The following is a 22,678-nucleotide window of genomic DNA, read 5'->3' as shown; positions in this document are numbered from 1 at the left end:
GCACTGTGGGGTGAGGAGGCTGTGGACACAGGCACTGTGGGGTGAGGAGGCTGTGGACACAGGCACTGTGGGGTGAGGAGGCTGTGGACACAGGCACTGTGGGGTGAGGAGGCTGTGGACACAGGCACTGTGGGGTGAGGAGGCTGTGGAGGACACAGGCACTGTGGAGTTGGAGGCTGTGGACACAGGCACTGTGGGGTGAGGAGGCTGTGGAGGACACAGGCACTGTGGGGCAAGGAGGCTGTGGACACAGGCACTGTGGGGTGAGGAGGCTGTGGACACAGTCACTGTGGGGTGAGGAGGCTGTGGACACAGGCACTGTGGGGTGAGGAGGCTGTGGACACAGGCACTGTGGGGTGAGGAGGCTGTGGACACAGGCACTGTGGGGTGAGGAGGCTGTGGACACAGGCACTGTGGGGTGAGGAGGCTGTGGAGGACACAGGCACTGTGGGGTGAGGAGGCTGTGGACACAGGCACTGTGGGGTGAGGAGGCTGTGGACACAGGCACTGTGGGGTGAGGAGGCTGTGGAGGACACAGGCACTGTGGGGTGAGGAGGCTGTGGACACAGGCACTGTGGAGTTGGAGGCTGTGGAGGACACAGTCACTGTGGGGTGAGGAGGCTGTGGACACAGGCACTGTGGGGTGAGGAGGCTGTGGAGGACACAGGCACTGTGGGGTGAGGAGGCTGTGGACACAGTCACTGTGGAGTTGGAGGCTGTGGACACAGGCACTGTGGAGTTGGAGGCTGTGGACACAGGCACTGTGGGGTGAGGAGGCTGTGGACACAGGCACTGTGGAGTTGGAGGCTGTGGACACAGGCACTGTGGGGTGAGGAGGCTGTGGAGGACACAGGCACTGTGGGGTGAGGAGGTGCTGTAGGACACAGGCACTGTGGGGTGAGGAGGCTGTGGACACAGGCACTGTGGGGTGAGGAGGCTGTGGACACAGGCACTGTGGGGTGAGGAGGCTGTGGACACAGGCACTGTGGAGTTGGAGGCTGTGGACACAGGCACTGTGGGGTGAGGAGGCTGTGGAGGACACAGTCACTGTGGAGTTGGAGGCTGTGGACACAGGCACTGTGGAGTTGGAGGCTGTGGACACAGGCACTGTGGGGTGAGGAGGCTGTGGACACAGGCACTGTGGGGTGAGGAGGCTGTGGACACAGGCACTGTGGGGTGAGGAGGCTGTGGAGGACACAGTCACTGTGGAGTTGGAGGCTGTGGAGGACACAGGCACTGTGGGGTGAGGAGGCTGTGGACACAGGCACTGTGGGGTGAGGAGGCTGTGGACACAGGCACTGTGGGGTGAGGAGGCTGTGGAGGACACAGGCACTGTGGGGTGAGGAGGCTGTGGAGGACACAGGCACTGTGGGGTGAGGAGGCTGTGGACACAGGCACTGTGGAGTTGGAGGCTGTGGAGGACACAGGCACTGTGGGGTGAGGAGGCTGTGGACACAGGCACTGTGGAGTTGGAGGCTGTGGACACAGGCACTGTGGGGTGAGGAGGCTGTGGACACAGGCACTGTGGAGTTGGAGGCTGTGGACACAGGCACTGTGGGGTGAGGAGGTGCTGTAGGACACAGGCACTGTGGGGTGAGGAGGCTGTGGAGGACACAGGCACTGTGGGGTGAGGAGGCTGTGGACACAGGCACTGTGGAGTTGGAGGCTGTGGAGGACACAGGCACTGTGGGGTGAGGAGGCTGTGGACACAGGCACTGTGGAGTTGGAGGCTGTGGACACAGGCACTGTGGGGTGAGGAGGCTGTGGACACAGGCACTGTGCAGTTGGAGGCTGTGGACACAGGCACTGTGGGGTGAGGAGGCTGTGGACACAGGCACTGTGGAGTTGGAGGCTGTGGACACAGGCACTGTGGGGTGAGGAGGCTGTGGACACAGGCACTGTGGGGTGAGGAGGCTGTGGACACAGGCACTGTGGGGTGAGGAGGCTGTGGAGGACACAGTCACTGTGGAGTTGGAGGCTGTGGAGGACACAGGCACTGTGGGGTGAGGAGGCTGTGGACACAGGCACTGTGGAGTTGGAGGTTGTGGACACAGGCACTGTGGGGTGAGGAGGCTGTGGACACAGGCACTGTGGGGTGAGGAGGCTGTGGACACAGGCACTGTGGGGTGAGGAGGCTGTGGAGGACACAGGCACTGTGGGGTGAGGAGGCTGTGGAGGACACAGGCACTGTGGGGTGAGGAGGCTGTGGAGGACACAGGCACTGTGGGGTGAGGAGGCTGTGGACACAGGCACTGTGGGGTGAGGAGGCTGTGGACACAGGCACTGTGGGGTGAGGAGGCTGTGGACACAGGCACTGTGGGGTGAGGAGGCTGTGGACACAGGCACTGTGGGGTGAGGAGGCTGTGGACACAGGCACTGTGGGGTGAGGAGGCTGTGGAGGACACAGTCACTGTGGAGTTGGAGGCTGTGGAGGACACAGGCACTGTGGGGTGAGGAGGCTGTGGACACAGGCACTGTGGGGTGAGGAGGCTGTGGACACAGGCACTGTGGGGTGAGGAGGCTGTGGAGGACACAGGCACTGTGGAGTTGGAGGCTGTGGACACAGGCACTGTGGAGTTGGAGGCTGTGGACACAGGCACTGTGGGGTGAGGAGGCTGTGGACACAGGCACTGTGGAGTTGGAGGCTGTGGACACAGGCACTGTGGGGTGAGGAGGCTGTGGACACAGGCACTGTGGGGTGAGGAGGCTGTGGAGGACACAGGCACTGTGGGGTGAGGAGGCTGTGGACACAGGCACTGTGGGGTGAGGAGGCTGTGGACACAGGCACTGTGGAGTTGGAGGCTGTGGAGGACACAGGCACTGTGGAGTTGGAGGCTGTGGACACAGGCACTGTGGGGTGAGGAGGCTGTGGACACAGGCACTGTGGGGTGAGGAGGCTGTGGAGGACACAGTCACTGTGGAGTTGGAGGCTGTGGACACAGTCACTGTGGGGTGAGGAGGCTGTGGAGGACACAGGCACTGTGGGGCGAGGAGGCTGTGGACACAGGCACTGTGGGGTGAGGAGGCTGTGGACACAGGCACTGTGGGGTGAGGAGGCTGTGGAGGACACAGGCACTGTGGGGTGAGGAGGCTGTGGACACAGGCACTGTGGGGTGAGGAGGCTGTGGACACAGGCACTGTGGAGTTGGAGGCTGTGGACACAGTCACTGTGGAGTTGGAGGCGGTGGAGGACACAGTCACTGTGGAGTTGGAGGCTGTGGAGGACACAGTCACTGGTGGAAATGCGCTTTTGAGTTTTAGGGACACGAGGCCTGTCCCACTGTAGACTGGCTGAGAGATGTTGGCCCACTGGGCACTGAACGCATGGTGATGCCTCTCAGAATCATTCCAAGGACTGAAAGAGACCAGATCCCGATTCCTGGAAACTGTTTGTGTTGCAACAGCCGTGCTGATGGCCACCAAAGGGCACCAGGGTGCATACAGGGTCCACGGCCATCTGGGGAAAACCTCAAGCATCATTTGTCTTCACCAGGGAGAGAGGGAGGGGACAGAGGAGAGGACAGAGGAGAGGACAGAGGAGGACAGAGGAGAGGACAGAGGAGAGGACCGAGGAGAGTACAGAGGAGAGGACAGAAGAGAGGACAGAGGAGGACAGAGGAGAGGACAGAGGAGAGGACAGAGGAGGACAGAGGAGAGGACAGAGGAGAGGACAGAGGAGAGGACAGAGGAGGACAGAGGAGAGTACAGAGGAGAGGACAGAGGAGAGGACAGAGGAGGACAGAGGAGAGGACAGAGGAGGACAGAGGAGGACAGAGGAGAGGACAGAGGAGGACAGAGGAGAGGACAGAGGAGAGGACAGAGGAGGACAGAGGAGAGGACAGAGGAGGACAGAGGAGGACAGAGGAGAGGACAGAGGAGGACAGAGGAGAGGACAGAGGAGAGGACAGAGGAGAGGACAGAGGAGGACAGAGGAGGACAGAGGAGGACAGGAGAGGACAGAGGAGAGGACAGAGGAGAGTACAGAGGAGAACAGAGGACGGGACATAGGTGGACAGAGGAGAGGACAGTGGACAGAGGAAAGGACAGAGGAGGGCAGAGGAGAGGACAGAGGAGAGGACAGAGGAGGACAGAGGACGGGACATAGTTGGACAGAGGAGAGGACAGTGGACAGAGGTGGACAGAGGAGAGGACGGAGGAGAGGACAGAGGAGAGGACAGAGGAGGAGGGAGGAGAGGACAGAGGAGGACAGAGGAGAGGACAGAGGAGGACAGAGGAGAGGACAGAAGAGGACAGAGGAGGACAGAGGAGAGGACAGAGGAGAGGACAGAGGAGGACAGAAGAGAGGACAGAGGACAGGACAGAGGAGGACAGAGGAGAGGACAGAGGAGAGGACAGAGGAGGACAGAAGAGAGGACAGAGGACAGGACAGAGGAGGACAGAGGAGAGGACAGAGGACAGGACAGAGGAGGACAGAGGAGAGGACAGAGGAGGACAGAGGAGGACAGAGGAGGACAGAGGAGAGGACAGAGGAGAGGACAGAGGAGAGGACAGAGGAGGACAGAGGAGAGGACAGAGGAGGACAGAGGAGAGGACAGAGGAGGGGACAGAGGAGGGGACAGAGGACAGAGGTGGACAGTGGAGGTGACAGAGGTGGACATAGGAGGGGACAGTGGACAGAGCTGGACAGGAGGGGACAGAGGTGGACAGAGGAGGGAACAGTGGACAGAGGTGGACAGAGGAGGGGACAGAGGTGGGAAGGACACACTCACAGCCCGGGACACTGCAGAACTAAGCTTGCTGACCAGTGCTTCTGCAGGACACCGTGGTGGCAGGGAGCCCCGGACCCCCAAGCTTCAGAAGGGCGGTGGTCTTGCCAACATGCCAGTTGCTCTCCTGGCCACCAACGCTGCAAGGGGATATTACTTAAACCACCAAGTTTGTGGGGTGTGTTAAAGCAGCCATGGAGACCAGAACTGCAGTCCTGAGTTGTGAGAGCTCCCGCACCGTCAAGACCTCCCCTCTAGCACAGTGAACTGAGCGCTCCTGCGGCTACTCTAGCAGAGTCTCAGGAGACCGCTCGATGGCGCAGGAATCGAGCCATCCATCTGTTGATCCGTTACTTCTGTACTGTCCGGGAACAAGAGCCCACCGCACTCCGGCATCCAGAGGTGGGTGCGTCCGAAGGCTCCACCTTCATCCATGGTGAATGCACTGGCGGATCGTAATTTGGTGGAGGTGTCAGGGGGCCGGGCCCAGCTGGAGGGACGCCGGTGGGGGTCTACGCTGTCTCTGAAGGGGACCTGTCTCCCAGCCTTTCCTCCCTACCTGCCAGTCTCTGACTTCGTTTGCAACCCGTTTCACCACAGGCTTCCCGATCTCAACCCGGGCCCAAGTGAGGCTGGGAGAACATGGACTGATACGTGAGCCGAGACGCACTTTCCTTGTTCGTGTCTGTAAGACGCCACCTGACCTCTGCCATTAGCAGCAATGCATGCGCGTTTGCTTTCTGTTCAGTTACCACAGCCGTCCTAAAGATTCACCCCTCACGGTTTCGTAGGGCAACCAAGTAGACAATAAGCTACCTAAATGAACAAAATAGAAGAGGCCCTTCACACGGTCATCTTAAGAACTCAGGATAGAAAGCAATTTGCCACTATAGCAACCTTCAGCTCCATGAGGCACATTCGGCATTTTCCTGTGAAGCCTCAGACACGCTGCCCCTCCGCCCCGCCATGGGAAGCTGCCTGCCTGAGGAGCTCTGGTCAGGCAGCTTCAGGTCAGCTTGGGTGTGTACCTCCTTACGGAATACTTGTGCATTCTGGAGAAAACACGGCACAGCCACGTGGCTGTATGTGTGTGTGTGTGCGCACACGTGCACACGAACAGGTCTCCTCTCCAAGGCCGTGGGTGCTCTGTGCTGCCACACACGCCTGCCACATTGGAGGAGGCCGTCTTCCCTGAACTCGGGTCCCTGAAGCGGCTGCTCGAGTATGCGCAGCTGCTCCTCCCTGAAGCTGTGAGCCCACCATCTCGGCAGCACCGAATTCCATGCATGAGTGCTGGGCTGTCTCCCCTGAGCTGTCTCTGGCACTGTGTATGGGTACCAGGTGAGCCAGGCTGGAGTGAAGGAGCTCACTCTGCACCATGCACAAGCAGAGCCGCCTGGGACTCACGCCAGCCCCACTGTGGCGCCCACAGACCCTCCCGTCCACCCACCGCGCAGGGTCTAGAGACACAAACCAGTTCTGCAACCTTATGCTTAACTTTTAAGGCAACGAAGAGGTGCGAAAAAGCTAAAGACAGGAGAAGCCATTCTGCAGCACTATAAGTTGTGCTGCATGTGTCCAAAGGGCTCAGAGGCCACACCCCTGAGAGGCCACACCCTGAGAGGCCACACCCCACGAGAGGCCACACCCCAGAGAGGCCACACCCCTGAGAGGCCACACCCCCGAGAGGCCACGCCCACAAGAGGCCAGGCCCCATGAGGCCACTCCCCATGAGGCCATGCCCACAAGAGGCCAAGCCCCATGAGGCCACTCCCCATGAGGCCACTCCCCATGAGAGGCCACACCCGTGAGAGGCCATGCCCCATGAGAGGCCACACCCCAAGAGGCCACACCCACAAGAGGCCACTCCACATGAGGCCATGCCCACAAGAGGCCATGCCCCTGAGGCCACACCCCCGAGAGGCCACACCTCCAAGAGGCCACACCCCCTGAGGCCACACCCCATAAGGCCACTCCCCATGAGAGTCCACGCCCCATGAGGCCAGACTGAAGTCATCAACCTCTGTCAAGATGCACAGATGGGAGGTCACACTCAGCCTGGCATGCGCTCACATGGGGCTGCCGGGGAGCCTGGCCTCTAGCAGAGGGGCCCCACATGCCACAGATTTTCTGTATAGCAATCGTGTCCCTCAGCTCCCCTCAAATCACAGGTATATTGCTGAAACTCAAAGTTGAATACTAAAGAGCTGAGTACTCCTCACGGGTCCTATGAAGCTGAGTACTCCTCACAGGTCCTGTGAAGCTGAGTACTCCTCACGGGTCCTATGAAGCTGAGTACTCCTCACAGGTCCTGTGAAGCTGAGTACTCCTCACGGGTCCTATGAAGCTAAGTACTCCTCACGGATCCTATGAAGCTGAGTACTCCTCATGGGTCCTATGAAGCTGAGTACTCCTCACAGGTCCTGTGAAGCTGAGTACTCCTCACGGGTCCTATGAAGCTAAGTACTCCTCACGGGTCCTATGAAGCTGAGTACTCCTCATGGGTCCTGTAAAGCTGAGTACTCCTCACAGGTCCTACGAAGCTGAGTACTCCTCACAGGTCCTATGAAGCTGAGTACTCCTTGTGGGTTCTATAAGCAGAATACTCCTCGCTGATCCTATAAAATTGGAACCAAATAAAAATGACTGGAGAATTGCAACCTGGGAGATGCTGGACTGACAGGTGGCATTTCACACCAGTATCTGCTTCCTGAAGGCCTGGTGCCAGCACTGGGTACAGAGCTCTCATCTGGGCCTCCTCCTGACCTGTGACACCACAGTCTCCTCCTGACCGCCCATGACACTGTGGCCTACCCACAGTCACCAAAGACTTAATGTCTCCTGAGGAGAGGACGACTGGTTTCGGAGAAACGGAGAATGAAAACCAACCGTTTACCTTAAAACACTGCCTGACCTAGTACGTAAATGGCTGCAGGACCCCGGCCCCATGCACACTTGGCATTGTGGACACTCAGCAGCGTCAGCAGTGGCCCTGTGAACACAGATCTGTGACAACTCGGTTCTGCCGTGTTAACTATGTGGACACTGGACATGAGGACAACTTGCTCTGTGGACAGTTGGGTCTTTGACTATCTGCACGTGGTCAACTTACTCTGTGGACAGTTGGGTCTTTGACTATCTGCACGTGGTCAACTTACTCTGTGGACAGTTGGGTCTTTGACTATCTGCACCTGGGGCTTCCTGGACACCTGGTGCTATCCACACCCACCCTGTGCTCAGCTGACCCCACACCCCTCCCGACTGTGGGTGGGGGGAGAGAAGCCTGTGCAGGGCTCTGTCTCCCCGTCCTCGAAGCTGGAAGTCAAAGCTCCCCTCAGAAAAACAGTCAGGACCCACTTTAAGTTTGACATCTTAAAGTGGAGTTCCCGTTTTTATTATCTTCACAGCTATTGTAGTGGAAGGACTGAGCATTCAGTCGAAAGCACATGTAACAGGAAGCACTCCCTGGGCTGTGAGCTCCTCTCTATCTCTCTGTCTGTCTGTCTGTGTGGACGTCCTGTGGGCTGTGAGCTCCTCTCTCTCTCTCTCTCTCTCTCTCTCTGTCTGTGGGTGTCCTGTGGGCTGTGAGCTCCTCTCTCTCTCTCTCTCTCTCTCTCTGTCTGTGGGTGTCCCGTGGGCTGTGAGCTCCTCTCTCTCTCTCTCTCTGTCTGTGGACGTCCTGTGGGCTGTGAGCTCCTCTCTCTCTCTCTCTCTCTCTCTGTCTGTGGGTGTCCTGTGGACTGTGAGCTCCTCTCTCTCTCTCTCTCTCTCTCTCTGTCTGTGGGTGTCCTGTGGGCTGTGAGCTCCTCTCTCTCTCTCTCTCTCTCTCTCTGTCTGTGGGTGTCCCGTGGGCTGTGAGCTCCTCTCTCTCTCTCTCTCTCTGTCTGTGGATGTCCTGTGGGCTGTGAGCTCCTCTCTCTCTCTCTCTCTCTCTCTCTGTCTGTGGGTGTCCCGTGGGCTGTGAGCTCCTCTCTCTCTCTCTCTCTGTCTGTGGACGTCCTGTGGGCTGTGAGCTCCTCTCTCTCTCTCTCTCTCTCTCTCTCTCTGTCTGTGGACGTCCTGTGGGCTGTGAGCTCCTCTCTCTCTCTCTCTCTCTCTCTCTCTCTGTCTGTGGGTGTCCTGTGGGCTGTGAGCTCCTCTCTCTCTCTCTCTCTCTCTCTCTCTCTCTGTCTGTGGGTGTCCTGTGGGCTGTGAGCTCCTCTCTCTCTCTCTCTCTCTCTCTCTCTGTCTGTGGGTGTCCTGTGGGCTGTGAGCTCCTCTCTCTCTCTCTCTCTCTCTCTCTCTGTGGGTGTCCTGTGGGCTGTGAGCTCCTCTCTCTCTCTCTCTCTCTCTCTCTGTCTGTGGGTGTCCCGTGGGCTGTGAGCTCCTCTCTCTCTCTCTCTCTCTCTCTGTCTGTGGGTGTCCTGTGGGCTGTGAGCTCCTCTCTCTCTCTCTCTCTCTCTCTCTGTCTGTGGGTGTCCCGTGGGCTGTGAGCTCCTCTCTCTCTCTCTCTCTCTCTCTCTTTCTCTCTCTGTCTGTGGGTGTCCTGTGGGCTGTGAGCTCCTCTCTCTCTCTCTCTCTCTCTCTCTGTCTGTGGGTGTCCTGTGGGCTGTGAGCTCCTCTCTCTCTCTCTCTCTCTCTCTCTCTCTCTCTGTCTGTGGATGTCCTGTGGGCTGTGAGCTCCTCTCTCTCTCTCTCTCTCTCTCTCTCTCTGTCTGTGGGTGTCCTGTGGGCTGTGAGCTCCTCTCTCTCTCTCTCTCTCTCTCTCTCTCTCTCTCTGTCTGTGGGTGTCCTGTGGGCTGTGAGCTCCTCTCTCTCTCTCTCTCTCTCTCTGTCTGTGGATGTCCTGTGGGCTGTGAGCTCCTCTCTCTCTCTCTCTCTCTCTCTCTGTCTGTGGGTGTCCTGTGGGCTGTGAGCTCCTCTCTCTCTCTCTCTCTCTCTCTCTCTCTCTCTGTCTGTGGGTGTCCTGTGGACTGTGAGCTCCTCTCTCTCTCTCTCTCTCTCTCTCTGTCTGTGGGTGTCCTGTGGGCTGTGAGCTCCTCTCTCTCTCTCTCTCTCTCTCTCTGTCTGTGGGTGTCCCGTGGGCTGTGAGCTCCTCTCTCTCTCTCTCTCTCTGTCTGTGGGTGTCCTGTGGGCTGTGAGCTCCTCTCTCTCTCTCTCTCTCTCTCTCTCTCTCTGTGGGTGTCCTGTGGGCTGTGAGCTCCTCTCTCTCTCTCTCTCTCTCTCTCTCTCTGTCTGTGGGTGTCCCGTGGGCTGTGTGCTCCTCTCTCTCTCTCTCTCTCTCTCTCTCTCTCTCTCTCTGTCTGTGGGTGTCCTGTGGGCTGTGAGCTCCTCTCTCTCTCTCTCTCTCTGTCTGTGGATGTCCTGTGGGCTGTGAGCTCCTCTCTCTCTCTCTCTCTCTGTCTGTGGATGTCCTGTGGGCTGTGAGCTCCTCTCTCTCTCTCTCTCTCTCTCTCTCTCTCTCTCTCTGTCTGTGGATGTCCTGTGGGCTGTGAGCTCCTCTCTCTCTCTCTCTCTCTCTCTCTCTCTCTCTCTGTCTGTGGGTGTCCCGTGGGCTGTGAGCTCCTCTCTCTCTCTCTCTCTCTCTCTCTCTCTCTCTCTGTCTGTGGGTGTCCTGTGGGCTGTGAGCTCCTCTCTCTCTCTCTCTCTCTCTCTGTCTGTGGATGTCCTGTGGGCTGTGAGCTCCTCTCTCTCTCTCTCTCTCTCTCTCTGTCTGTGGACGTCCCGTGGGCTGTGAGCTCCTCTCTCTCTCTCTCTCTCTCTCTCTCTCTCTCTCTCTCTCTCTCTCTCTGTGGATGTCCTGTGGGCTGTGAGCTCCTCTCTCTCTCTCTCTCTCTCTCTCTCTGTCTGTGGACGTCCCGTGGGCTGTGAGCTCCTCTCTCTCTCTCTCTCTCTCTCTCTCTCTGTCTGTGGGTGTCCTGTGGGCTGTGAGCTCCTCTCTCTCTCTCTCTCTCTGTCTGTGGGTGTCCTGTGGGCTGTGAGCTCCTCTCTCTCTCTCTCTCTCTCTCTCTCTCTGTCTGTGGATGTCCTGTGGGCTGTGAGCTCCTCTCTCTCTCTCTCTCTCTCTCTCTCTCTCTCTCTCTGTCTGTGGGTGTCCTGTGGGCTGTGAGCTCCTCTCTCTCTCTCTCTCTCTCTCTCTGTCTGTGGGTGTCCTGTGGGCTGTGAGCTCCTCTCTCTCTCTCTCTCTCTCTGTCTGTGGGTGTCCTGTGGGCTGTGAGCTCCTCTCTCTCTCTCTCTCTCTGTCTGTGGGTGTCCTGTGGGCTGTGAGCTCCTCTCTCTCTCTCTCTCTCTCTCTCTCTCTCTCTCTCTCTGTGGATGTCCTGTGGGCTGTGAGCTCCTCTCTCTCTCTCTCTCTCTCTCTCTCTCTCTCTCTCTCTCTGTGGATGTCCTGTGGGCTGTGAGCTCCTCTCTCTCTCTCTCTCTCTCTCTCTCTCTCTCTCTCTCTGTCTGTGGACATCCCGTGGGCTGTGAGCTCCTCTCTCTCTCTCTCTCTCTCTGTCTGTGGATGTCCTATGGGCTGTGAGCTCCTCTCTCTCTCTCTCTCTGTCTGTGGATGTCCTGTGGGCTGTGAGCTCCTCTCTCTCTCTCTCTCTGTCTGTGGACGTCCTGTGGGCTGTGAGCTCCTCTCTCTCTCTCTCTCTCTGTCTGTGGATGTCCTGTGGGCTGTGAGCTCCTCTCTCTCTCTCTCTCTCTCTCTCTCTCTGTCTGTGGGTGTCCTGTGGGCTGTGAGCTCCTCTCTCTCTCTCTCTCTCTCTCTCTCTCTCTCTCTGTGGATGTCCTGTGGGCTGTGAGCTCCTCTCTCTCTCTCTCTCTCTCTCTCTCTGTCTGTGGATGTCCTGTGGGCTGTGAGCTCCTCTCTCTCTCTCTCTCTCTCTCTCTCTCTCTCTCTCTGTGGATGTCCTGTGGGCTGTGAGCTCCTCTCTCTCTCTCTCTCTCTCTCTCTCTCTCTCTGTGGATGTCCTGTGGGCTGTGAGCTCCTCTCTCTCTCTCTCTCTCTCTGTCTGTGGACGTCCTGTGGGCTGTGAGCTCCTCTCTCTCTCTCTCTCTCTGTCTGTGGATGTCCTGTGGGCTGTGAGCTCCTCTCTCTCTCTCTCTCTCTCTCTCTGTCTGTGGATGTCATGTGGGCTGTGAGCTCCTCTCTCTCTCTCTCTCTGTCTGTGGACGTCCTGTGGGCTGTGAGCTCCTCTCTCTCTCTCTCTCTCTGTCTGTGGATGTCCTGTGGGCTGTGAGCTCCTCTCTCTCTCTCTCTCTCTCTCTCTCTCTGTCTGTGGGTGTCCTGTGGGCTGTGAGCTCCTCTCTCTCTCTCTCTCTCTCTCTCTCTGTCTGTGGGTGTCCCGTGGGCTGTGAGCTCCTCTCTCTCTCTCTCTCTCTCTCTCTCTCTCTCTCTGTGGATGTCCTGTGGGCTGTGAGCTCCTCTCTCTCTCTCTCTCTCTCTCTCTCTCTGTCTGTGGATGTCCTGTGGGCTGTGAGCTCCTCTCTCTCTCTCTCTCTCTCTCTCTCTCTCTGTCTGTGGGTGTCCCGTGGGCTGTGAGCTCCTCTCTCTCTCTCTCTCTCTCTCTCTCTCTCTGTCTGTGGGTGTCCTGTGGGCTGTGAGCTCCTCTCTCTCTCTCTCTCTCTCTCTGTCTGTGGATGTCCTGTGGGCTGTGAGCTCCTCTCTCTCTCTCTCTCTCTCTCTCTCTGTCTGTGGGTGTCCTGTGGGCTGTGAGCTCCTCTCTCTCTCTCTCTCTCTCTGTCTGTGGATGTCCTGTGGGCTGTGAGCTCCTCTCTCTCTCTCTCTCTCTCTCTCTCTCTGTCTGTGGGTGTCCCGTGGGCTGTGAGCTCCTCTCTCTCTCTCTCTCTCTCTGTCTGTGGGTGTCCCGTGGGCTGTGAGCTCCTCTCTCTCTCTCTCTCTCTCTCTCTCTCTGTCTGTGGGTGTCCTGTGGGCTGTGAGCTCCTCTCTCTCTCTCTCTCTCTCTCTCTCTCTCTCTCTGTCTGTGGGTGTCCCGTGGGCTGTGAGCTCCTCTCTCTCTCTCTCTCTCTCTGTCTGTGGGTGTCCCGTGGGCTGTGAGCTCCTCTCTCTCTCTCTCTCTCTCTCTCTCTCTCTGTCTGTGGATGTCCTGTGGGCTGTGAGCTCCTCTCTCTCTCTCTCTCTCTCTCTCTCTCTCTCTCTGTCTGTGGGTGTCCCGTGGGCTGTGAGCTCCTCTCTCTCTCTCTCTCTCTCTCTCTCTGTCTGTGGGTGTCCCGTGGGCTGTGAGCTCCTCTCTCTCTCTCTCTCTCTCTCTCTCTGTCTGTGGATGTCCTGTGGGCTGTGAGCTCCTCTCTGTCTGTGGGTGTCCCGTGGGCTGTGAGCTCCTCTCTGTCTGTGGGTGTCCCGTGGGCTGTGAGCCCCTCTTTCTCTGTCTGTGTGGACGTCCCGTGGGCTGTGAGCTCCTCTCTGTCTGTGGGTGTCCTGTGGGCTGTGAGCTCCTCTCTGTCTGTGGGTGTCCCGTGGGCTGTGAGCCCCTCTTTCTCTGTCTGTGTGGACGTCCCGTGGGCTGTGAGCTCCCTGCTGCCCCTGTCTTGTGAACTTCTATGCTGTCAGACAGAGCACCAAGAAGACCCAGGAAGCTCAGCACTTCTCCCTGCAAGCTGAGAGTTGGGACCACACAGCAGAGCAGACAAACGTCAAGCGGAGGATGGTTTCTGAGGCTCCCTGGGTCCGGGTTAGCTGGCTCCGCGGCTGCAGTCCCCGGGGAAGCAGGCAGAAGAGCAAGGTGGAGCACACCTACCGCACAAGGCTGCCAGGGACCAGCACAACCCAGGTTCCCCTCAGCTGACCTGCTTCAGCCCCACGCCACTCCTAGCTTCCAAAACCTTCTAAGCACACCACCAAGGTTCGAACCGTCGATGGGCCTGCCACTTCTCAGGGGCTGCACCCAGCTGCACCTTCGGCAGGAGACATGTCGAACCCTCGTCCAAGGCCCCAGTCCTACCTCTGGTTTCCTTGCTGTGCTTCCATTTGACCCCGCGAAGGGGCTTCACTGCAGCTCCAGCCAGTGCCAAGACAGCACCATCCACTCTCCAGGGCAGAGAGCTGACCTGTAGCCTGTTCGGCACCTGAAGTCTCTAACAATTAACCCTCACACAAACAAGCGAGCACACCTGACCACGGGTCCCAAGGCTCTGAGTGGCAGAGCTGGGCCTGCAGGAGGTGTCTTCTGATTCTCATGAGATTCCCAAATGGGAAAACCTGTGCCGCCCCAGGACAGACCTCAGCTGCCCCCGCCTCCAGCGCAGACCTGAAAGCTTTGGGTGTACTTCTGAATATGTTTTAACAATCAGAAGTGTGGCCAGGCACACACATCCCAGATCCTAGCTGTTCAGGAGGCTGAGATCTGAGGATTATGGTTTGAAGCCAGCTTGGGAAGGAAAATTAGTGAGAGTCTCATTTCCAGTTAACTACCCAAATGCTGGAAGTGGAGTTGTGACTCAAGTGGTAGAGCAGTAGCCTGGAGCAAAATAGCTTAGGGTCAATGCCTAGGCCCCGAGTTCAAGACCCAGAACCAGCACCGCTACCCCCACCAAGAAAAAAGGAAAAAGAGTGAGTATGTTTTTAGGACTCAGATATTGAGACGTGAAAGACCAGTGAGACAAGGAAGTGAGTCCGTTCCTTAGCATTATTCTTAGGAGGCTTCTGAGGAGGGCTCTCAGAGTCGTGTTACTACGTGCACTGTCAGCACCGAGCACATGGCCACTTGGGGGATGGGCTGCAGCTTCTCAGACCCTTCTAACGCCTCTGCCGTGATCTTACAGCTCTCATTTCGGAGTGGCGGTGGACGCAGCCTCCCTCAGGAGAGAATGTGTCATCACGCTTGTACACTCTTTTTTTCTGGCTTCTTTAGTGATGTTGAAGTGGTAGTTTACGTATTAGTGCTTTCACCTCCTCGGGCCTTGTGCCAGCCGCTGCCATCTCCATCATTTCCCCGCCCCTCCTCCCTGCAACACACAGGGACCCTCACCTACCTTCCCGGCCCTCAGCTCTGCACCTGTGCACATCATGACATCAGGCCAGGTGGGAGCCGACACAGCCACCGGGCGGCTCAGCCAGCCCAGCGCAGACTTCCTGCTGGGGACGGTGGGGAGGACGGAGGACTCACTCCGCAGCTTGGCCAAGTAAACACAACAGCTCTGCAGCTACTCCTTCCTGAGTGCTCTACCTGGAGAACACAGGCCCATCACCCTGGCGGTGTCTGGCTCCTCGCTGGGGACTCAGCCCAATGAGGGTCTGTCGGGGCAGCCGTGGGCTCCACAGCCAGTGTACCTGAAGACTCCAGCCACTCGGGAGCCAGACCATCCACACCAGCCCCGCCCACCCGAGGGGAAGCCCCGCCCACCCCAAGCAGAAGCCCCGCCCAGAAGCCACCGCCACCTAGGCAGCAGCCCCGCTCCCGTCCCTGTAAGGGTCATTCCCCCGACACCTCATCAGGAGAGAATGAGTTCAGTGTGTGGGCTGTGAGTCCATCCACACACACACACACACACACACACACGACACAACCGTATCTCAAGGCAGCCACAAAAGTAGTTCTCGCTCCTCTCTTACGCCAAGGGAGGGGCAGCATGGCCTCTGAACCTCCGAGGCTTGGCCTTCTACTAGGAACCACTGGGTCATCTGAACACACGATCACACTGACCAACAGGTCAGCTTTTCAGAGGTGGTGAAAAATCAACACACCTCTGAACACCGTGCTTCAGAAGTTAAACTCTGCTTTAATGACAGAATGGCTTTAGTTATGGGTTCTATTTGCTGTCCGAGGACCTCGAAATGAAGGAAACTGAGTCTGTACTTGAAAGATGTCTTCCTGCAGTGTCCTCCGTCCTCTGTTGGTGCTAAGATCACTGCCAGAGTGAAAACAGATCTCACCAACGTTTCCACTGCCCAGAGCCAGTGCTCTATGCAGAACCAAACCTTGCAGGACCACTGCTACCCACTGCTGCCACCACTGCCCACCACTGTCCACCGCTGCCCACCACTGTCCACCACTGCCCACCGCTGTCCACCGCTGCCCACCACTGCCCACCGCTGCCCACCACTGCCCACCGCTGCCCACCGCTGCCCACCGCTGCCCACCGCTGTCCACCGCTGCCCACCGCTGCCCACCACTGCCCACCACTGTGTACCATTGCCCACAGATGCTCACCACTGCCCTCCACTGCCCACCGCTGCCCACTGCTGCCCACCGCTGCCCACCACTGTGTACCATTGCCCACAGATGCTCACCACTGCCCCCCACTGCCCACCGCTGCCCACTGCTGCCCACCGCTGCCCACCACTGTGTACCATTGCCCACAGATGCTCACCACTGCCCTCCACTGCTCACTGCTACCCACTGCTGCCACCACTGCCCACCACTGTCCACTGCTGCCCACCGCTGCCCACCACTGTCCACTGCTGCCCACCGCTGCCCACCACTGTCCACTGCTGCCCACCACTGTCCACCGCTGCCCACCACTGTCCACCGCTGCCCACCACTGCCCACCGCTGCCCACCGCTGCCCACTGCTGCCCACCGCTGCCCACCACTGTCCACCGCTGCCCACCACTGCCCACCGCTGCCCACCACTGCCCACCACTGTGTACCATTGCCCACAGATGCTCACCACTGCCCTCCACTGCCCACCGCTGCCCACCGCTGCCCACCACTGTGTACCATTGCCCACAGATGCTCACCACTGCCCTCCACTGCCCACCGCTGCCCACTGCTGCCCACCGCTGCCCACCACTGTGTACCATTGCCCACAGATGCTCACCACTGCCCCCCACTGCCCACCGCTGCCCACTGCTGCCCACCGCTGCCCACCACTGTGTACCATTGCCCACAGATGCTCACCACTGCCCTCCACTGCTCACTGCTGCCCACTGCTACCCACCACTGCCCACTGCTGCCCACCGCTGCCCACTGCTGCCCACCACTGCCCACTGCTGCCCACCGCTGTCCACCACTGCCCACCACTGCCCACCGCTGTGTACCATTGCCCACAGATGCCCACCACTGCCCTCCACTGCCCACCGCTGCCCTCCACTGACCACCGCTGTGTACCATTGCCCACAGATGCTCACCACTGCCCACCACTGCCCTCCACTGCCCACCGCTGCCCACTGCTGCCCACCGCTGCCCACCACTGCCCACCGCTGTGTACCATTGCCCACAGATGCTCACCGCTGCCCACCACTGCCCACCGCTGCCCACCGCTGCCCACTGCAGTCCACTGCTGCCCAACGCTGTCCACCGCTGCCCACTGCTGTCCACCGCTGCCCACTGCTGCCCACCGCTCCCCACCGCTGTGTACCATTGCCCACAGATGCTCACCGCTGCCCACTGCTGCCCACCGCTGTGTACCATTGCCCACAGATGCTCACTACTGCCCACTGCTGCCCACCGCTGCCCACTGCTGCCCACCACTGCCCATTTCTGCCCACTGCTGCCCACAGCTGTGTACTACTGCCCACCACTGGGCCCACCACTTCCCACCACTGCTGACACTGCCCACACTGCCCACTGCTGTCCACTGCTGCCCACAGCTGTGTACCATTGCCCACCAATGTTCACCACTGCCCACCGCTGCCCACCACTGCTCACACTGCTCACACTGCTTACCACTGCTCACACTGCTCATACTGCCCACCACTGCTCACACTGCTCACCACTACTCACACTGCCCACCACTGCTCACACTGCTCACCACTGTTCACACTGCTCATACTGCCCACCACTGCTCACACTGCTCACCACTGCTCACACTGCTCACCACTGCTCACACTGCCCACCACTGCACACCACTGCTCACACTGCTCATACTGCCCACCACTGCTCACACTGCTCACCACTGCTCACACTGCCCACCACTGCTCACACTGCCCACCACTGCTCACACTGCCCACCACTGCTCACACTGCTCACCACTGCTCATACTGCCCACACTATTCACACTGTTCACCACTGCTCACACTGCCCACCACTGCTCACACTGCCCACACTGCCCACACTGCTCACACTGCCCACAAGTGCTCACACTTCCCACCACTGCACACCACTGCTCACACTGCTCACCACTGCACACCACTGCTCACACTGCTCATACTGCCCACCACTGCTCACACTGCTCACCACTGCACACCACTGCTCACACTGCTCACCACTGCACACCACTGCTCACACTGCTCATACTGCCCACCACTGCTCACACTGCTCACCACTGCACACCACTGCTTACCACTGCTCACACTGCCCACCACTGCACACCACTGCTCACACTGCTCATACTGCCCACCACTGCTCACACTGACCACCACTGCTCACACTGCTCACCACTGCACACCACTGCTCACACTGCTCACCACTGCTCACACTGCTCACCACTGCTCACACTGCCCACACTGCTCATACTGCCCACCACTGCTCACACTGACCACCACTGCTCACACTGCTCACCACTGCACACCACTGCTCACACTGCTCACCACTGCTCACACTGCTCACCACTGCTCACACTGCTCACACTGCTCATACTGCCCACCACTGCTCACACTGCCCACCACTGCCCACCACTGCCCACCACTGCTCACACTGCTCACCACTGCTCACACTGCTCACACTGCCCACCACTGCTCACACTGCTCACCACTGCACACACCACCCACACTGCCCACCACTGCTCACACTGCTCACTACTGCCCATCACTGCTCATCACTGCTCACACTGCTCATACTGCCCACCACTGCTCACACTGCCCACCACTGCTCACACTGCTCACCACTGCTCACACTGCTCACTACTGCCCATCACTGCCCACCACTGCTCACACTGCTCACCACTGCTCACACTGCTCACCACTGCTCACACTGCCCACACTGCTCACCACTGCTCACACTGCCCACACTGCTCACACTGCTCACACTGCCCACCACTGCTCACCACTGCTCACACTGCTCACACTGCCCACATTGCTCACACTGCTCACCACTGCTCACACTGCCCACCACTGCTCACACTGCCCACCACTGCTCACACTGCTCACCACTGCTCACACTGCCCCCCACTGCTCACACTGCTCACACTGCCCACACTGCTCACCACTGCTCACACTGCTCACCACTGCCCACCACTGCTCACACTGCCCACACTGCCCACACTGCTCACCACTGCTCATACTGCTCACCACTGCTCACCACTGCCCACACTATTCACACTGCTCACAGTGCTCACACTGCTCAACACAGCTCACACTGCTCACACTGCTCACCACTGCTCACCACTGCTCACACTGCTCACACTGCCCCCACTGCTCACCGCTGCTCATACTGCTCACACTGCTCACCACTGCTCACACTGCCCCCCACTGCTCACACTGCTCACACTGCTCACCACTGCTCACACTGCCCACCACTGCCCACCACTGCTCACCACTGCTCACCACAGCTCACACTGCTCACCACTGCTCACCACTGCCCACCACTGCTCACCACTGCTCAACACAGCTCACACTGCTCACCACTGCTCACTGCTCACACTGCTCACACTGCCCACACTGCTCACCACTGCTCACTGCTCACACTGCTCATACTGCCCACCACTGCTCACACTGCTCACCACTGATCCCCACTGCTCACACTGCTCACCACTGCTCACTACTGCCCATCACTGCTCACCACTGCTCAACACAGCTCACACTGCTCACACTGCTCACCACTGCTCACTGCTCACATTGCCCACACTGCTTACCACTGCTCACCACTGCTCACCACTGCTCACTGCTCACACTGCTCATACTGCTCACACTGCTCACACTGCTCACTGCTGTGCCCCACTCACTCTTAATGAAACACTAGGACAGTTACTGACAATGAACCTAGCTTTTTTTTTTACACATATTCACTTTGCTATGCAATAGCAATAAAACACAGATAAATGCAAAGATATTGAATGTAGGATAGTAGGTAATTTATTCTATCCACATTTTCAGCATTAAAGTATCGTGACTTTAGCTACTGCTTGTACAACAATATGTATTTAATTGAAATACTATTATCATTGAAATGTAATTGTAGAGAAAATGTGGACAAATTGAATGTTACTAAAATTTAGATATAGACAAGCATTGTAATTGTGATAGGGTAATTAAAAAAGACTTAAATAGCAGCTGAAAGTAAAAAATTCACTTCAAGTTTTACTATTTTCTTCATTTTCTCACAAGAGAAAACTTTCCTAGTCAGTCTCGTCAAGTCATCAAGACTTGCCCTGGCTGTCATGGTAACCACTCTTACTGACAATTAGATCAGCTGCAGCAAAGAAATGCCTGGTAATTCTGAGATCACTGTCCCTCCATGAGCCTCTGGTCCAGAGATCAGCTCTCCTTCTGTCTCCATCCTGATCACGTGTCCCAGCAAGCCTTTCTCGTCCTCACTAGGGTCACTGAAACTCCTAAGATCCAGCCTCCATGTCAGACCCAAAAGCCAGGGCTGGATCATGCCCCTACTCCTGCTGCCCTGCCCTTCTATGCAGCATGAATGTGTGGTGGTAAAAGGCAGCACACGCAGTCTGCCACTGAATGCAGAAGACAAACTTGTCAACTCATCAGGGCTGCCTGGTTTCAGAGAGCTGAGAGACAGTCACAAGTGGGTGACTGTTACTGAAACAGTCCCAAGACCTCAGGGAATAGGAGAGAGGCTGTCCAACACAGCGGACCCTCGGTGTCCACAGAGTATGGTTCTGGGGCCTTACTGATGGAAAGGATGCACAGAGCGAGCACAGTACTGCAGATGCTGGACTCATTCATCACACACCTACAAGGGTCTGTTGACCAGAGCATTCTTCACACAGTCTACACCTCTCCTCTGACTACAGCCATCTTCCCACCGTCTACAGCTCTATGTCTGACTATAGCCATCTTCCCAGTCCACAGCTCCATGTCTGACTACAGCCATCTTCCCACAGTCTACAGCTCTATGTTTGACAACAGCCATCTTCCCACTGTCCACAGCTCTATGTCTGACTATAGCCATCTTCCCACAGTCTACAGCTCTATGTCTGACTACAGCCATCTTCCCACTGTCTACAGCTCTATGTCTGACTATAACCATCTTCCCACAGTCTACAGCTCTATGTTTGACAACAGCCATCTTCCCACTGTCCACAGCTCTATGTCTGACTATAGCCATCTTCCCACAGTCTACAGCTCTATGTCTGATTACAGCCATCTTCTCAGTCTACAGCTCTCCTCTGACTACAGCCATCTTCCCAGTCTACAGCTCTATGTCTGACTATAGCCATCCTCCCAGTCTACAGCTCTACGTCTGATTACAGCCATCTTCCCACAGTCTACAGCTCCATGTCTGACTACAGCCATCTTCCCAGTCTACAGCTCCATGTCTGACTAAAGCCATCTTCCCACAGTCTACAGCTCTATGTCTGACTACAGCCATCTTCCCAGTCTACAGCTCCATGTCTGACTACAGCCATCTTCCCACAGTCTACAGCTTCATGTCTGACTACAGCCATCTTCCCACAGTCTACAGCTTCATGTCTGACTACAGCCATCTTCCCAGTCTATAGCTCTATGTCTGATTACAGCCATCTTCCCAGTCTACAGCTCTATGTTTGACAACAGCCATCTTCCCAGTCTACAGCTCTATGTCTGAAAACAGCCATCTTCCCAGTCTACAGCCCTTGTCTGATTACAGCCATCTTCCCACAGTCTACAGCTCTCGTCTGATTACAGCCATCTTCCCAGTGTACAGCTCTATGTCTGACAACAGCAATCTTCCCAGTCTACAGCTCCGTCTGACTACAGCCATCTTCCCTCAGTCTGCAGCTCTATGTCTGACTACAGCCATCTTCCCCCAATCTACAGCTCTATGTCTGACCACAGCCATCTTCCCACAGTCTAGAGCTCTATGTTTGACCACAGCTATCTTCCCAGTCTGGCTCTCATCGAATTACAGCCATCTTCCCAGTCTATAGCTCTCCTCTGACTACAGCCATCTTCCCACTGTCTACAGCTCTATGTCTGACTACAGCCATATTCCCAGTCTACAGCTCTATGTCTGACTTATAGCCATCTTCCCAGTCTACAGCTCCATGTATGACTACAGCCATCTTCCCTCAGTCTACAGCTCTATGTCTGACTACAGCCATCTTCCCCCAGTCTACAGCTCTATGTCTGACCACAGCCATCTTCCCACAGTCTACAGCTCTATGTCTGACCACAGCCATCTTCCCACAGTCTACAGCTCTATGTCTGACTACAGCCATCTTCCAAGTGTCTAGAGCTCTATGTCTGACAACAGCCATATTCCCAGTCTACAGCTCTATGTCTGACTACCGCCATCTTCCCACAGTCTACAGCTCTATGTCTGACTACAGCCATCTTCCCACAGTCTACAGCTCTATGACTGACTACAGCCATCTTCCCCCAATCTACAGTTCTATGTCTGACCACAGCCATCTTCCCACAGTCCACAGCTCTCGTCTAACTACAGCCATCTTCCCAGTCTATAGCTCTATGTCTAACTACAGCCATCTTCCCACAGTCTACAACTCTCCTCTGACTACAGCCATCTTCCCACCATCTACAGCTCTATGTCAGACTACAGCCATCTTCCCAGTGTCTAGAGCTCTATGTCTGACTACAGCCATCTTCCCACAGTCTACAGCTCTATGTCTGACTACAGCCATCTTCACACAGTCTATAGCTCTATGTCTAACTACAGCCATGTTCCCAGAATTTACAGCTCTATGTCTGACTACAGCCATCTTCCCACAGTCTACAGCTCTATGTCTGCCTACAGTCATCTTCCCACAGTCTACAGCTCTATTTATGACTACAGCCATCTTCCCACCATCTACAGCTCTATGTCAGACTACAGCCATCTTCCCAGTGTCTAGAGCTCTATGTCTGACTACAGCCATCTTCCCAGTGTCTACAGCTCTATGTCAGACTACAGCCATCTTCCT

General features: G+C 57.1%; 1 protein-coding gene across 1 annotated transcript in view; it reads right to left on the bottom strand.

Moving 5' to 3' along the window:
- Sntg2 (syntrophin gamma 2) overlaps positions 1-22,678 on the bottom strand; it is a 189,229-nt gene that overhangs the window by 80,042 nt on the left and 86,509 nt on the right. The gene's annotated exons all lie outside the window — the stretch shown is intronic.

This window comes from Dipodomys spectabilis, unplaced genomic scaffold (genome assembly GCF_019054845.1).
Source record: "Dipodomys spectabilis isolate Male_0828 unplaced genomic scaffold, ASM1905484v1 ptg000561l, whole genome shotgun sequence".
NCBI lineage: Eukaryota > Metazoa > Chordata > Mammalia > Rodentia > Heteromyidae > Dipodomys > Dipodomys spectabilis.
The sequence above is the reverse complement of the archived record's forward strand: the minus strand, read 5'-3'. Positions and strand labels throughout refer to the sequence as shown.